At 41.4% G+C, this 17867-nt stretch overlaps 1 protein-coding gene across 14 annotated transcripts in view; it reads right to left on the bottom strand.

The window, feature by feature from the left end:
- The window catches only part of ADD3 (adducin 3), a 126319-nt gene extending 109177 nt beyond the window's left edge, over positions 1 to 17142 (bottom strand). For 3 of the 14 annotated variants that reach the window (XM_082720175.1, XM_082720163.1, XM_082720169.1), the window contains exon 1: positions 14740 to 15092. The gene's annotated coding sequence lies outside the window, so the exon portion shown is untranslated. Of the gene's footprint in view, positions 1 to 14332; positions 14428 to 14739; positions 15119 to 15373; positions 15656 to 16943 lie in introns of those variants that run through there. The other 11 variants (XM_082720179.1, XM_082720161.1, XM_082720178.1 and 8 more) reach the window with 10 other exon arrangements.
- Positions 17143 to 17867: the final 725 nt, after the last annotated feature.

Raw genomic sequence — 17867 nt, 5'->3', positions numbered from 1 at the left:
ATCTGGTGATGCCTCTCATCAGCTAGAATAAGTACCCCAGAATAATATCTAAATTTCTTAAAATAGTATCCAAGGCTTTCATGATCTAGTGCTCTCAACCTTACTCTCCTGTTTCCTCTCCCACCACATTTATCCTATAGACCTAGATGCCTTTCTATCATCTCGATCTGTAATTCACTCTCCTCCAACATTTGAGATCCTCTAAAACTCAATTTAAATGTCAACCTCCTTCATGAATTGTTTCTCTTAGTGGGATAAACATTTCCCTTCTCTTTGTCCCCCTGCACTTCCTTTAAATTGTTGCTTTAGCGCAGCTCTCAAGCTACTGCTGGAACCAGCTATACAGAAGTGCCTATCTCCCTGTCCTATCCTTCTTGTCTTGTTCATATGTTCCCTTAAAATGCTGAAAACATATTAAACTATCCAAGTAATATGAACCTCTGTTCTCTAGAAGCTTTCACTCCAATAAAAGAATATATGAATATATATATTTCTTCATAATAATATTAGGGGGTATATTTTATGGTATGTGAATTATATCTCATTTTTAAAAAAATAACAGTAATAAGTGGTAGGAAAGTTAAAGATAATCCTTTCATCTACTTCCTCAGCAGGCAACTCTGATGGTAATAAAAGTTTTTAAGAAGGGAAATATTATTTTGGGTTGGCTAAAAAAAACAATCACTGGGAACTGAGTTCTCCATATTTTTAAATTATAGGTATAGAGAAAAAGCCATCTTTATTGACTTAAGACCTAATAAACTTATTTAGAAACTAGCTTCTGTCCTCTGAGACTCACAGAAATGATCATCTTAGAGCTTTCTTTTGTGTTATCTAGGCCATCCCCATGAAATTAGGTATTTATTTATTTATTTATTTATTTTAAGATTTTATTTATTTATTTGACAGACAGAGATCACAAGTAGGCAGAGAGGCAGGCAGAGAGAGAGGAGGAAGCAAGCTCCCTGCCAAGCAGAGAGCCCGATGCGGGGCTCGATCCCAGAACCCTGAGATCACGACCTAAGTCAAAGGCAGAGGCTTTAACCCACTGAGCCACCCAGGTGCCCCTGAAATTAGGTATTAAAAAAAAAAAAAATTAAACTCACTTATGACTTGCCTAGGATAGAATCACAAACTGCTTCCAGATTTCTACCTGAACGATCTAAGTATCTTAACTCTGCCTCTCAAAGTGAATCAAGCTAAACCAGGTTTAGAGTGGTTAAGTCCTGCTTCATCAACTTTCAACTGAGAAAGCAGTTCCATTTTAGAAATAAGGTCCACATAAATTGTGTTAGTTATTGTTGTGCACATGTGTGCCCACATATGCTTCTTTTTCTTGGTATCTTTTTTAAAAGTTAAGATATAATTCATATACCATAAAACTCATTATTTTAATGGTACAATTCTGTAGCTTTTAGTATATTCACAATGTTGTGTAACCATCAACCTTATCTAGTTTTAGAACTTTTTCATCATCCCACAGGGAAACCCAGTACCCATTAAGCAGTCACTCCCTATTTCCCCTACCCCTCAGGCCCTGGCAACTACTAATCTGCTTTCTGGGTATGGCTATTCTGTGCATTTCATATAAATGGAACTGAATAATATGTGACCTTTCATGTTTGGCTTCTTTCATTTAACATGTTTTCAAGATTCATCCATGTTGCAGAATGTGTCAGTATTTCATTCCTTTCTATGACTGGAAAAATTCCATTGCATGGATATACCATATTTATCCATTAGTCACCTGACAGACCTTCAGGATGTTTCCACTTTCAGGTTAATACTGCTGCTATGAACATTAGCATACAAGTGTTTTGTGTGAAAAATATGTCTTCACTTCTCCCAAGTATATACCTAGGAAAAGTACTGGGTCATAACAATAACTATACTATTTTTAACCATTAAACCATATTAACTTCTTGAAGAACAAACTATTCACACACATTTCAAAGGGCAGTAACAATAGTTTTGCATTCTGATTAAAAGCAAATTGTGCTATGCCTAGAGAAAGAATTCCTTTGAGACCAATGTCTTTAGACATTAAAGTAAATTCAAGGTCTTAACAAAGAATCCCTTTAAAACATTAAGACATGAAGCCTTTACTACAGTCAAGTTTATTATGCTCATCAAAGGGTTTAAATATGCAAATTTTTAAAAGTGAAAGAGGAAAATAATTACAACTATCAAGTTTATCTAGTGGGCAGTAACTATTTCCACTCACAGCAACTTCCTACTCAGTATCTCCAAGTGAATGTCTAACAGACATTTCAAACTTAATAGGTCTCAAACTGAACTCCTATTCCCTTTGCTCCCCAAACTTGTTCTTCCTGCAAACTTTTGCCTAGACACCAAACCTTGGTCTTAGGTTTGACTCACATATACACACACCCCAGTTGCCAAATCCTGTTGTCGGTATCATCCAAATATATCCAGAACCCAATCACATATGACCACCTCTATCATATACATCATCTCTCACCAAGATTACTGCACCACTATGGCCTAGTGTCAAACATAGCCAAAAGAATCCTCTGAAAACCTATGTCAAATCATGTCCCACCTCTTCAAAGTCATCCAATGGCTTCCCAACACTCATCCCTCATTCGGTTTCATTCATGCCAAATACTCTTGGGCCTCAGGGCTTCCCCCCCACCACCGCCACCAGCCACGATCTTCCCCTTTCATCACATACATTCTTACCTTCTTCAAGTCTTTGCTCACATGTCTCCTCCTCAGTGAAGGCTTCACCTAGCCATTGTATTTAAACTTGCCATATACCCAAATACTCCATTTTTATTTCCAGCTCTGTATCTCTCCAGAACATTTACACCAGTACAACCCACACTTTACTTGTTTGTTTCTACTTCAAGAATATAAATGTCATTAGGACTGGACAGTTCTTCTGTTTTGCTTACTGAATTCCCATAACCTTAGAACACAGGCTGGCATATAATGAATGTTCAGTAAATATTTGCTAAATGAATGAACAAATAAAAGGAAACAAAGTTGCTCAGAAAAGAAGAGCTAAACAGAAGTCAAATATTTTTAAGGAACTAATATATTAAATAGAGTAAAGATGTAATGGGAATGGAAAAACACCACTTTTTGAAAAATATACCATTATGTTACTACACTTTGCTTTAGGAAAAATGGCTATCCTTATTTATTTCATTGTCCTCAAAAAGGATCTATCCATTGTCCATTGCCAAGGGCCCTTAGCTTCTGAAGAACTAAAATAAACTCTGGGGATTCTGGAGTGATACGCTTTTCTCAACTGCCACATATACATAGAGCCAAAGACTTTCATGATCTTGGCCTTCTATTAGATCCATTCTCAGGAACTTCACACAGTACACTCATAGGTTTCTTGGCCACCTTCCAAGTAAAACCACTAATTGGGGAGTTTACCTTCCTTAGAAGTAAAATCACAGAAGCTTCAAATGCAATTGATCTTAAGATGATCTATCCCAGGGATGCCTGGGTGGCTCAGTTGGTTAAGCAGCTGCCTTCGGCTCAGGTCATGATCCCAGTGTCCTGGGATCGAGTCCCACATCGGGCTCCTTGCTCTGCAGGGAGCCTGCTTCTCCCTCTGACTCTGCCTTCCACTCTGTCTGCCTGTGCTCGCTCTCGCTCGCTCTCTCTGACAAATAAATAAATAAAATCTTTAAAAAAAAAAAAAAAAGATGATCTATCCCAACCCCTACATAATTTATATTAGAAACCTAAAGTGAGAAATAAAGCTACTTGCTCAAAATATCCTTAATAGTTACACTAAGTATTTTTCAAAAAGAAAGTGATAAGCATTACAAAATCTAAGAGAATTCAGATACTCAGAACAAATCCTCTAAAATCCAAAACAAGACATTATTAACAAAAATTTAGTACAAATGATTACATTTCATAGTATCAATAAGGCTATCTATCCATACATTGGATTTAAAAGATATAACAGAGCCATTAACAGAATTATACTCTGGTATTTGGCAAAGTAAATGATGGACACATTCAGATTTTTTTGTAAAAAGGCACACCTCTTCTCAAAAGGAGGCTTTTCTTATTGAGTGCTGGAAATGATGAGCATTTATAAAGTCTTCCAAGTACCAAACTTTCCTAAGCATTACTTCAAAGTAACAGCACTAGGATGTTTCTGTGAACCAGTCATTTTCATGTAGGGTTCATAAGGAGTATTATTAAAATCTATATGACTGGGGTGCCTGGGTGGCTTAGTCGGTTGAGCGACCAACTCTCGGTTTCAGTTCCAGTCTTGATCTCACGGTTGTGAGTTCAGAACCATGCTGGGCTCCACGCTAGGCATGGAGCCTACTAAAAAAAAAAAAAAAAAAAAAAAAAAAATCTACATGCTCTTCACCAACACCCTCTCCTTTCCATCCCTGCAATATTCTAATATACCTTTGAGGGAGGTGTGTCCTTGGCACTATTACTCATAAGAGTATACTGTAGCCTTCAAGTGCCTTACAGTGAAAAGAGACTGTGAACCATGATTATAAACCATCTCCCATAATGGTACAAAAAAAATATGTATTTTCATGGACAGTAATGTCTTTCACAGCCCGCACCTAGTGAAATCCTATCCTGCTTTTCAAGGCTCACCCTTGTCCTCTTTGCTTGAGATTTTTTTCTGACCACTCCATCTCTGAGGGCCCTTTCTTGATGTGAAGACCTATATAGTCTTTGTTATCTGTACCTGCTATTCAGCATTCATCACACACTGACAAGGAACATCGTTTGTGTTGTCATCTTAGTTGTTGGTGACTTTTTCTACCTTTGACTAGAATATAAGGTCAGAATCCAAGGAGTTATGTAACTGATATTCCTACAAGGGTTTTCTGGAAGGCAAAACATAATTCTCTCACATATGAAAGGGAAGAGTTAGAGGCCCTTAAGGAGTGACTGGATTTAGAATACACAGCACAACCATCACTGAACTGCAATTTTAGAAGTTTTTGGTTTTACCAAACAATGATTCCCAACCTGCGAAAGTAATAAAGATATCCTTTAAGGTCAAAATAGGTTTTAAAAGCCAAAAGCACTCTCTAATAGTAGGTATTAAATAACTCTTAATTGAGAGGATACATGCATCCAAAACTATTAGTACATATATGAGAGTTATGATACTCGTTTGGTTCTCAGAGCACACTTGCTGTGCACAACAAATTGAAGTTCCCCCAAGATCTCAGACTGGCACATGGCTGAATTTTATTGTGCTGTGGATATGGGATATTATTGTCACATTAAAAAGTACTACTACTTAAAAATATTTAGGAGCAAGCAAAATACAGAAAGGCCACAAACACATCCCTCTACTTGCCCCCAACTGCAACTCCACCAGAACTCCAACTTAAAACCCTTCTGTAACTCAACCCCTCCTCCCATGAAGTAGCACATTTTAAGCAACATGAAACAATTCACTGTTTCAATTAAACTTTTCTTATGGTTTTAAATTAATAAATAACATAGCAAAAGGAACAAAGAAATTACTATTTTAGATAAAACCAAATAGCAAGTATTTGAAGGTCTATCTCCTATATACTTCCTGATCCTGCTGAAATTCAATCCTATTAACCCATTTCATCACCTTTTTAAGGAACAAAGAGGGGGCACCTAGTGGCTCAATGGGTTAAGCATCTGCCTTCAGCTCAGGTCATGATACCAGATTCCTGGGATATAGCCCCCCATCATGCTCTCTGCTCAGCGGGGAGTCTGCTTCTCCCTCTCCCTTCTGCTGGTGTTCACTTGCTCTCTCTCTCAAATAAATAAATAAAATCTTTTTAAAAAAACAAGCAAACAAAACAAAAAACTACCAGTACTTTCCAGCAGAGGCATAAATACTATTATAATCATGGTTCAAGCCTTTTGTGCAGTCACCAACAAGAAAGAGCTTAAATAAATGAGCAGTACAGCATCCCATTTAAAGGAGTTAGCCCTAGGCTCAAACCTTGGCTCTGCCACTTATCAACTGTACGATCTTGGGCAAGTTACTTAAATAAATTCCAGATAATTTATGTAAAGTGCTTAATGGGATCCTTGGGAGGTTTTAAGGGCTGAGAAAAATGGTTACTGATTAATTATATCTAATATGTAACAACAAAGATATTATCATAATTTCAAAGCTTCCTTTCAATTCATATTGTCAGAGTTCCTTCTTGTCTGGCTTCGACAGGCCTACTCCAGGTATCATAAACCTCCACTGACCTACATCTGGTTCTGTGACCTCCTATTCTACCCATGACTACTACCACCGGCAGTCTCCGGAAGTTAGGAAAAACTTGGCAAAACAAAACAGAAGATCACTGGAGTAAAGCAAAACAACAATAAAACCCACTCTGAAACACTGAAATCACTCAAGGAGGAATCACTGCCTTAGAAAGGGAGACAAAGTAAAAAAGAAAAAAATAAAGTATTCAAATACTCTTAAAACCCTTACCTCTAGTTAAACAAATGCTTTTTTTTATTTTAGGACCAAATTTTAAACAACATCATCATTGTCTGCAGAAGCCATGAATAACCGGAACCACTTACGAAACATGCCTTACTAAAATAATTGTCTTTAGCACTTTTGAGTTAATAATGATTTCACCATGACTACACTATTATTTAATATAAAGTCTCAACAACTTCTTGAAGTTTCTCCTTTCCCATGTAATCCAACAAGTGGTGATTTAGTTATCCACCATGTGTTTAGGCCTCCTGATAATAAAGTAATTAAAATTAAGCAAGCCACAAGTCTATTTGGTACTAAAATCCTGTCAAATTCGTCAGTGGAGTCTGGTTTACTCCAGGAGCCAGCTGAGAGTTCTGTGAGAAAAACGTGGGGCTGCTCTACTTGATGCTGGCCACTCAGTAGATGGCACTCTTCCCTTTGAGCCCAAATCCCAAATTAAACCACCTCCAAGAAGCATGTTCCGTGACAGTCAGGTAGGACACAAAACAGGGTTTCTCTCTTCAAAGCACTCTGATAGTCACAATCCCTCCAGAAATGCATTCATCAAAAGCTGATGGTCCAACCAGACACTCTTCAAGAGCCCAGCAAAATTCAGATTATAAAAACATCAAACACAGAATCACCTAACTTGAGTGATTACCAAGTAATCAGCTTTTCAGGGCCTTCACTAGGTCAAGCAGATAGATACACTGTTCTTATTCAAGTATAAAGTGTTCCGTTCCTATTACATTCTGCTTCAGAGGTGACAGTCTTTCATCAGAGTATTTAGTGATAATAGTTTAGAGAACTATATATTTTTTTTAATCAACATTCACTAAGACAGAAGATTACTTTCATATTACTTTCAACATTTTTTGGTTAAAAATAATTTTTGACACCCACTTAAAAAGAAACATCCTAACACAAAATTACTGTAGATTCAGTTTTACAAAAAAGTGCTTAAACAATATGATTTCTGATTAATAATATGTATTTTAATTTTAATGCATAATGGCTCCCAACTATTACATTGTAAGTAAGGTTTCTCACACTTCCGTTTCAGAGATCTTTTCTTGAAATTTAGAAAAAAGACAGTTGTAAAGAGGAATGGAAGGAAATTCCTTTTAGTCAACTTTCTAGCTAAAAGCCAAACTTTTCAGCATCAGATGGGAATCACCTTGAACATTCCACCTTTCTCTAGAAGAGCTAAAACTCAGTCCTGGCAATAAAAGGCATAGGAGGAAGGTAAGGTGGAAAGAAAACGGTTTTAAAGATTTAAAAAAAAAAGGGGGGGGGAGCGGGGACAAGGAATAAGACCAATATATCAACTTCATTACCTATCTCTTTCCCCTTTCCACTCTCTGCGCCACTTGTCCTATGCACTTAAAGCCCATTCACCACTCCACTTGAGCTGTGACCATCATCATTCCCCAACCCCTTCTCCCCAGACATTAAGAAAGTAATGAAAAGATTCTGTAAGGGGAGCCTAATAAGACAGATGAGATCAGAAATGGCAATGCAGCTAACAGCGGCTAGCTCTAATTTCTAAAGGATTAAAAACAGCATTCTTAAAGAGACCCTTTAATTTGGGACGTAATCCCAAAATACATGTCTTCAGACATACCAAGTAAACCTGTATCCTCTCCGTGAGGATACGGAATAAACCCAAATTTTTTTTTTTTTTTTTTTTTTTTTTTTTGGTATGGCATTTAGTCATTCCAGATCAAAAGATGACAGGATGAGAATATTGTATGGAAAAAGGAAAAAGGAAATGCTGTCCTTGTACAGGATAACTGAGCCATTGTGGAAGAGCGTCACAGAAACATTGCTGATGGTGACAAATTAAAGGTATACACCAAGTCCCAAGATACTGAAAAACTCAGCACTTCTCCAACCTGATTGCCTTCTACATTGTTGGAATTCCAGCTCCCCTAGCAGGCAACCAACAATAGCCTGGGAGTGGAATTAAACAGTCTCCTGAACTCATACCTGCACTGTCCTTTCCTCTTCCAAAGAGGTAAGGGCATGGGGAGTTAAAAAAATTATAAGAATAAATTTAAAGGAGTATGATGAGTAGCAAAAAGAATGCAGTGACAATTTCATGTATGTCACCTGCAGTTAGATTTCCATCTTGCTTAATCAATTGCTTGCCTTAATGTCCACTTGCCTTAATGCACCTTGGGAGCATTAAAATTAAAAGTTTTATTAATATATACAGTGTATTTCTTGAGACACTGGTTTTTTTTTTTTTTTTTAAAGCATGACCTTTCACATGGCCACATCTTTATTTTTTTTTTTTTAAGATTTATTTATTTATTTGACAGAGAGAGATCACAAGTAGACAGAGAGGCAGGCAGAGAGAGAGAGAGAGGAGGAAGCAGGCTCCCTGCCGAGCAGAGAGCCCGATGTGGGACTCGATCCCAGGACCCTGAGATCATGACCTGAGCCGAAGGCAGCGGCTTAACCCACTGAGCCACCCAGGCACCCGAGACACTGGTTTTTAAGAACATTATGTCATTTGCCCTTAAGCTTCCAAAAAGTGTTTTAACCCCTGGCTAGCTAGTTGTGAGAAACTGTTATCCTATGGAAGTCATGTAGATCTACTGCAGAAAAAGTGAGTTTAATCATCCCAGGTTCAAACTATAGTCTTGTTTGATGAGGTAGCAATCTTAAATGCTAGTTAATGTACTGCCCATATGCCAATGTCCTCAGGCCTAGTTATGGACAATTTGAAACAAAAAGGCTTCAAAGTTCATCTTAAACCAGGGAGGTCTTACTATTTCCCATTAAGCTTTATCACCAACTTTTAAAAACAAGTAAATGTAAGGCATATGGTGGCAATGCAGGTAAGTCTGTTATCAGGTGAAAGTTCAATTTAAATCTAAACTCATTATAAAGATGTAACTGCACATCAAAGCTTATACAATAACATTCAGCTTTGGCGGTTAAAAACCAGTCTATACTATCTTCCTAAGAAGGAAATTTATAAGAGCAATAAGCCTTTTAATATCAAAGATGGGTTTCCTTCATTTTATACCTTTTGGTGATCATGTTACTACTTTTTGGGTTATACTAGATAACACTGAAAGCCACATTCACTCTTTAAGGTTTCTAAGATACTTCTCATTAAATTGCTCTGTCGTGTAGTAATATCCTAGAAACCTGGGAGATTATTAATGCAGCTTTTCAGATATCTAACAAAAATTAGTTTAAGAAACATGAGACTGATTCTTATTTGTACTATCATCTAAGTTTCTATGGTAAGTTAAAGAGTACCATCTTAACATTCAAATATGTGTTCAACTGTGCAATTAACTTAATTTTGAACTGCATTTTGAAACCTGACCAGATATAAAAGATTAGTATTATTAAAATGCACATGAAATAAAGAGCCCATAAACCTTTTTTCCTGTAACACTTAATTTTAATTAACACAATTTGCAGTTAAAATTGTTCATACTCAGGGCGCCTGGGTGGCTCAGTGGGTTAAGCCGCTGCCTTCGGCTCAGGTCATGATCTCAGGGTCCTGGGATCGAGTCCCGCATCGGGCTCTCTGCTCGGCAGGGAGCCTGCTTCCCTCTCTCTCTCTCTGCCTGCCTCTCCATCTACTTGTGATTTCTCTCTGTCAAATAAATAAATAAATAAATAAATCTTTAAAAAAAAAAAAATTGTTCATACTCAAATTATGAATGCCAGGTGAATAATTTTTAACTTTACATGAAAGGTAGTAACCACCCTCAGGTAGGATGGTTATAAACGTGTGTCCATAACTACCTACTGCTAAAAGGAAAAAATTAAATTCATCTACTTACTACATATAAGGGATATGTAAGAGTTAACAGACATGTTTTCTTTCAAGACACAGTCAGTGAAAGACTTCTAACCTGTATGATATAAAGGATTCTAAATATATACAATCCATTACAGTAAAAATTTGAGTTTGTCTTGGCTCTTGGCCATGAGAGCTTAGGCACTTGCAGAACCCGAAAGACTTCACAACAATCTCATCTATAAAATACACTGGAATGGACCCCAAGATCAAATGATAAGCCACTGGGGCGCCTGGGTGGCTCGGTGGGTTGGGCCTCTGCCTTTGGCTCGGGTGGTGGTCACAGGGTCCTGGGATGGAGCCCTGCATCAGGTTCTCTGCTCAGCGGGGAACCTGCTTCCCTCTCTCTCTGCCTGCCTCTCTGCCTACTTGCGGTCTCTCTCTGCCAAATAAATAAAATCTTTAAAAAACGAGTTCAAATGATAAACCATTAATACAAAAGACAGGAAAGTATCAGGGCACTCATTTTGAACCTCAATGACCTAATACAGTCTACGACTCCTTAATTAATTTAAAATAAGGTATCCATGTTTAAAAGAAGGAATAGTACTCTGATTAGACATTTAAAATTTTCTCCTATTCAAACTCTACATATTTAGCATTTCCAAAGGATTTGGAAACAGCACTGAATATTAATTCTAGCTAAAAAATTTAGTATTTATGTATGTGAGAAACAGATTAGTAACCTGGGTCTTCAATACAGCTTGGGCTTTCTTAATTCAACATATGCTTGTTTTTAAACATTTTTTCCTAACATTGCATTTCACTAAACTGTCAACAAAAGGACATTTCAGTTCTCTACAATAATTCTAAACATTACTTAAACCAGCTCCTAAATTAGGTTGTAATTTATTTGCTGGACCTATCAACTACATTGGTGAAGCAGCAACACACAATTCAGTGAGGATGTGACAAAGTACAAATCGTAGTTATATCTTAAAGCTAATTTTAGGAGGCAATTCAGGTAGAATTTAGAACAAATTTAAGTTAAAAATCCATCTTAGCTTGATATGATGCTGATAATCAAAAGATCAACCCTACTGATTCAGTGCAGAAGCAGAAACTCTCCAAGGGAAACTAGTGCCTGCTGGGCCTGGTGGGCCCCAACACATTGGCAAGCTTTAACAAAAACAAATAAATAAATAAAAATAAAAAGGGCTTTAATTATAGTAATTAAAAAAGATAACATACTCTATTCCATATATAGTATCTTAGCTAAACTTATCAAAAGAGAATCCTCTTCCAAAGTCAAAAGGTGATCCTATTTAATGCCGATTAATCACCCACCCTTCATATTTAAACAACCTGTTGGTGGTATTAATACAAAAGGGTGTGGCTAAACAACACAAAGGCATACACCTGCAGTCTTGGAAATACATGGAGGACCTTTCACCAATTTGTAACTACTACTGCAAGTATAATAGCAGGGCCCAGTAGTTACACTCTACAGTCAGACTATGGGTTCAGAACCAGCCTGTGGCACCTACTGCCTATACTCCTTGGGCAAAAACCTTTGTCTCTGTTTAGTCACTGGGTTGTCGTGAAAAATAAATTAATTAAATCATATAAAACTCTGTCTGGCACAGAGGTAGAGGAAATATGGGTTCTTACAAATACTTGCTTCGTCTTCACTTGCTATGTAGTGTGATATAACCACCTTTTGAAATGACCCATTTTATATACTAATGATGATAAACACACAAAACGCTTTACTAAATATCAGACTATACTGTAAACACTTTATATAAAACAACTCAGTATTATGATACTATCATTCCCCAACACTCTACAAGCTGAATTTGTTCAGATTTGGGTTTCTATGCTTTTATAGAATTTCTTCCCTCAATAAAAATGCTTCTCATACCCTGATGACATGCATAAGTGCTGCCCAGTACTGCTAACCAAATGCTTTGCCACAGAACAAATGAAACAGCTAACAATCTGTGTAGGCTGTGTAGGTGTAACAAAACAAGACATGATACACCTACTTCAGGAAGCCTCACAACTGCACAAGTTGAACCCCTCCCTGAGTCCAGATTTTAGGGCTGTGTGAAGGAGATGACGTTATGTCATCTTAGTCTCAAAAGACATTCTGGTTTTACAAAGACCAAATGCACACTTTAAACATCACTTGGGACGCCTGGGTGGCTCAGTTGGTTGGACGACTGCCTTCGGCTCAGTTCATGATCCTGGAGTCCCGGGATCGAGTCCCGCATCGGACTCCCAGCTCCATGGGGAGTCTGCTTCTCTCTCTGACCTTCTCCTCTCTCACCTTCTCACTCTCTCTCTCTCAAGTAAATAAAAAAATAAAAATCTTAAAAAAAAAAAAAATCACCGAGTGAAGCACATCCTTCCCAGTACAGCATTATTGAAAAAAGGAATTAGAAATAGAAGTGTACAATTTTTTCATTTTTAGAATGTAAAACATTTTGAAATACAATCCTTCTATTATGCAAAATAAATTTCCCATGGTCACCTGTCATGTCAAATGTTAACAAACCTGTTAGCATACATGTAAAAAAGCTACAATATATTGACTGCCCCATGACCAATTATCTCTTAGTTTGCATTTAAATTGAGACATTCAAGATTGATAGGACGCTTGTTCTTTAAAAACTTCTACCAACATGCCAGCACCTGAGGTTAATTTAAAGAGTGAACTCTTTGGATCGGGCACCTAAGTGGTTTAGTCAGTCAGTTAACGGTCTGCCTTTGGCTCAGGTCATGATCCCAAAGTCTGGGGATCTAGTACCGCATCACACTCCTGGCTCCGAGGAGAGTCGGCTTCTCCCTCTCCCAATGCCCCCTTCCCCAGCTCCTGCTCCCTCTCCCACTTGCTTTCTCTCAAATAAATAAAATCAGAAGAAAAAAAGCGGGAAGAGAAAAAAGCAAACTCTTTAAAAAGATGAAAAATTAAATGTAGCCAAAGTGGCCATTTTTTTCCTGGCCCTCCCTCTGCAAAATTTTTTTTTTTTTAAAGATTTTATTTATTTATTTGACAGAGAGAGATCACAAGTAGGCAGAGAGGCAGGCAGAGAGAGAGGAAGGGAAGCAGGCTCCCTGCTGAGCAGAGACCCCGATGCGGGACTCGATCCCAGGACCCTGAGATCATGACCTGAGCCCAAGGCAGTGGTTTAACACACTGAGCCACCCAGGCGCCCCCCTCTGCAAAATTAAACAGGTCAATTTAAGCAAAGGAAAACACGCTACAGGTCAATTAAAATGCAATCAAGATTTGAATACAAAAAACTTTACACATATGCTCCAAAAGTAAGGCTACAAATGAGTTGGTACCATACCTTACTTACATCAATTTTTTAATAGTCAAGCAACTTAATTTAACGACGGGTTACCCTGCACTCTTACTCTCTTTGCCAACGCTCTCTTGAAAGTCTTCTGAAGCCAAAATTGGGATATACTAAGCACAATGTAGAGGCACTTCATTCCAAGAAAAGCAATCATTTCATACTGCTAAATCAGAAATATTGTATAATTTAACACAAACATGCACACACGTTGACGTAGCTGGTTCCAACCCCTAGGATCTTATCAACTCCTTCACCACACTTGTATATAATCCCAACTCAAAGCCTCCTGTTGAGTTGAATTCCACTTCTCTCCTTACCGCTACAGTGGTCAGTGGCAAAAGCACAAGTGCCAAAGAAATTAGTGGTTTTACTACGCTCCCATTTTAACCGGGCACCTACTTGCAATTAAATCTCTGCAACAAAAAAGTTCACCTAAGGCCATTCTTGCCAATTTAATAAAGGCCTAGCTTATTCTACCTGTCTCTGTGGTCTTGCCTCAGCTGTAACAGCATACCTCCAAAGAGGCTGGACGTGCCCCAAACACCAGCAAAGGGGACCTGCTGCCAACTCTGCTTGTCACCCCAGGCAGGAAGCACAACCTTAACGTGTAGGTGTTCGTAGGGGTGTGTGCGCGCGCTGGGAGGACGGGGGACGCGGACTACAGGGGAGAGGTGGCTGAACGCTTTCAATTAGTAACACAAGTTTTTTAAAATGAGGAAAAACAAAACCAACCAACCTTCCTTCCCTTACCTCCACCTTCTCCGAGCGCGGCCACCTCGGGGGCACACCTTCAGAGCTTAAGGTCCCCAGGTCACCCACGCTTCAACGAGCTCTTGAAGAACTCCTTTACCTTCCCGAGGGAAACCAGAGGACGCCCAAGAGTCGGGCCCACCCGGCGGCGCCAAGGGGCCCTCCCCCTCGGGTCCACTCCCCTCGGACCAGCCCAAGGCTCCCATTCCGGCCCCCCGGGAAGAAGACGTTCACCTGAGGACGCAGGGGACAACCAATCGGAAGTCCCCTCGGCCCCGCAAGCCCCCGCACTCCCCGCCCCCGCGCGACCCCCAGGAAGGGTCCCACCGCCCAGCCAGCGCGGGCGCAGGCCATCCCCGCCGGGAGGAGGGGCTCGACGACGGCGCCTTCTCTCCCCTCAGGATTACCTCGCAGCTCGCCTCGCGCAGCTGGCTTTGTGCTCCCTTTCCTCCTTCTCCGCGGCCGCGGGAGCTGCAGCGGCCGCTCGATCCGCCGCCGCCGCCTCTTAAGCGCCGCAAAGCTCCACAGGGGAGGACACAAGGGGAGGGGGCGTGAGGAGGGAGGGACCTGGGCGCCGAGCCCTCGGTAGCAGGAAGCGGCGACACCTGGGTCGCGATGCCTCTAGCTCTCGCTCACTGTTCACTGTTTTTGAAGAAAATAATTTAAACCCCCTTCCTTCCCCTCCCGCCCCTCGACCCAGCGACCGTTACCAGCGGGCCGCTCGCGCTCTGGCGGGACTGGCCGAACGCCCCCGGAGCGTCCTTTGGCCCCGCCCCTAAGCCCCGCCCCAATCCCCGCCCATAGGCCCCCAAGCGCCTCTGGCTCCGCCCCTCGCACCCCCGAACGCCCCTGGGCCCGCCCTTTGGGCCCCCCGAGCGTCCTGACCCCGCCCCTCAGAATCACAGGACGTTCTCGGTGCCACCTCCTCAAGGCTCCGCCCCTTGCGGCCCCTCGCGCCCCTCGCGAGCCTTGCCTCCAGCGGCTTCGGCCCCCTCCCCGCCCTCTAACCACATCTGTGTAGCCGCGGCCGCAAGGACCTACCGGCCCGCCGGGCCTCGGGGAGGGCCTGGCGCTAGGCGGCTGCCTGGCACCTCTTCGGCGTCCTCCTCCGGCTATGCGGTTCCGATCCGTGGCGTCCCCTGAGCGTCACAGGGGGAAATAACCCCGACGGAAACCCGACTACCAGGAGGAGGAGGAGGAGGGACGCCTCAGAAATGTCGCCCACCCTAACCTGAGCGAGCCCTCTCCGCCCCGAGGCTGAGCCGCAGCTTTCGGTCAACCCCTGCCGCCTGCTCTGGCAGCTGGGTCTTCAGGGGGCGGCCACGGCTAAGGTTCAGTCTCCGCGCGCCCCCCATAGGAGGGGCCTAGGTTTTCTGCTCAGAGTACTGCCTCTCCGGCGCTTCCTCCCCCTACTCACCTCCCCAGAGGGGCCGGGCAACGGCGCCCTCAGTCCGGCTCCACTTAGGCCGGTGGAGGGTCTTCACCCCTACTTTGGCCCCTGGCTTGGTGACCTTATGAGAGCTGGCTTCTTGGAGGGGAAGAGTCGAGGAGGCAACGCCAGCTTTCAAAATGAATTTGGGGCTGGGTAAACTTTGCAACAGGAGATGCGATAGCAGGGATGTGGATCCATCCACAGGTGACACTGGGCCCCCTCCCCCTCCGTCGCCCAGACACGTTCCTCATTCCAACCTGTTCTCCAAACAGACCTCCCAGTAATGCACACCTTTCTCTGCCACCCACGATTCGCACATCCCTTCCGCACACGTGTCCTCCACGGACACGCATCCACTCGCAAGCACACCCCTCCAAGCGCCATTCTGGTTATTCATGGTCCCTGGAGTCAACCCCACCCTACCAAACAGAACAAACTTCATTCCCCACCCTTATCTCCCTTCGTTTCCAAGGCCCTGGCGACGGTCCACTTCATTTCCTTCCTCCTCTGCAGACTCTTCCCCCTCAAATACTTCATGCCATCCCCCTTAGCCTCATCCCCTCTTTCTTCCCTAAAAATGTGCTAATTAAAATGTAGTTTCCTCTTCCCACATATGAAGTGTGGAAAATGAATCTTGTGTTGGCACAAACTGTGATTCATTTTCTCTCATTTTCTCTCTCCACTGGACTAAGGCTATAGAAATTTTAGTCTACCACCATCTCCCATCTGCTCAAAATCTAACCATGCCTTATGATTTTTAAATACCCCTGAAGGATCAAGGGAAGGCTTCCTGACTTTGGTGAGAAAATATTTAGAAAATGCTCCGCCTGTCATTTTATTTGGTGTTTAAAAATATCTGCAGTATTTGAGAGAGATATTGGGAGTGGCTGGATTTTTTTTTTTTTGCATTTATAAAGAAAAAAAATGAAAAGCTTCTGCATGCATCAAGGTTAGCCTTTTATGAATAGCAAAAATAAATAAATAAAAGTATGTTAAGAGCACTTATCAGACAATAGTCTCCACTATATAGAGCATTTCCCACTCACAGATCTAAACAACCCCCTCCCCAAAGAAGACAAATTAACATAATCCATTTTAAGCATGTCTGATGAGCCATCGTTTCCATGATCATTCCCTTTCCCACAGTTTCTGGACAAAATGGATAAAAGATCGGCTTACCCGCGGGAGATGCAAGGCGTTCTTGTGTCAAGGGTAGTAGACGTGTGTGTCTTCTGTAGGTGTGGGTTCTGCAGTGCTGCACAGGAGCCCACTGCAGCCTCAGACCAGCGGCGGCGGCGGCGGCGGCGGCGGCAGCCACAGCCACAGCAGCCGCTGCAGCTTCTCCCAATGCTGAGTAGTAAAGTGACTTAGTAGAGACTCCCCAGTTACCATTAGGCGCTTGCTTATAAAAAAGGAGGCGGAATCTTTCTTAAAGGAATGGGCTTTGTTTCTCCTCTCTACTATTGCTTCATAAGCAGCACAAGCAGGGACTTTTTGGGACTGAGTAAAGCAGTACAGCTGTGGGAGGTCAAGGTTAAAATTGACCGGATGGATGATCGAGGGACTGATTTAGTGCGAATCAATGAAATGCTGGAAGCACACTTGTTTTAAAGAGTCCTGCTAACTTCAAACATTGGGGTCCATGGCAAAAATAAAGCGCTGTGCCTGGAAACCAGTTAGTATTTTGTGCTAATATTTAATTTCCAATCATTTCACTAAAATGATAGCCAAATAAAAGGAGGTTATTAGCATTTAATACAAGAATTGGAAAAGAATAATGAAACTCATTCATGTGACTGGGAGCAGTGAAGTCAAGCCTTCTAACACTAAGCAAACCTGGGATTTCAGCGGATGTTGGTATTAGAAAATGTGTTATTGACAGATTACAATGTGTATTTTTTTTTAAGATTTTATTTATTTATTTGACAGACAGAAATCACAAGCAGGCAGAGAGAGAGAGAGAGAGAGAGAGGAGGAAGCAGGCTCCCCGCTGAGCAGACTCTGGGATCATGACCTGAGCCTAAGGCAGAGGCTTTAACCCACTGAGCCACCCAGGTGCAGACTCTGGGATCATGACCTGAGCCTAAGGCAGAGGCTTTAACC

The sequence above is a fragment of the Mustela nivalis genome (genome assembly GCF_964662115.1).
Source record: "Mustela nivalis genome assembly, chromosome: 2".
Classification (NCBI taxonomy): domain Eukaryota; kingdom Metazoa; phylum Chordata; class Mammalia; order Carnivora; family Mustelidae; genus Mustela; species Mustela nivalis.
Note: the sequence above shows the minus strand (reverse complement) of the source record. Positions and strands in the feature narration are given on the sequence as shown.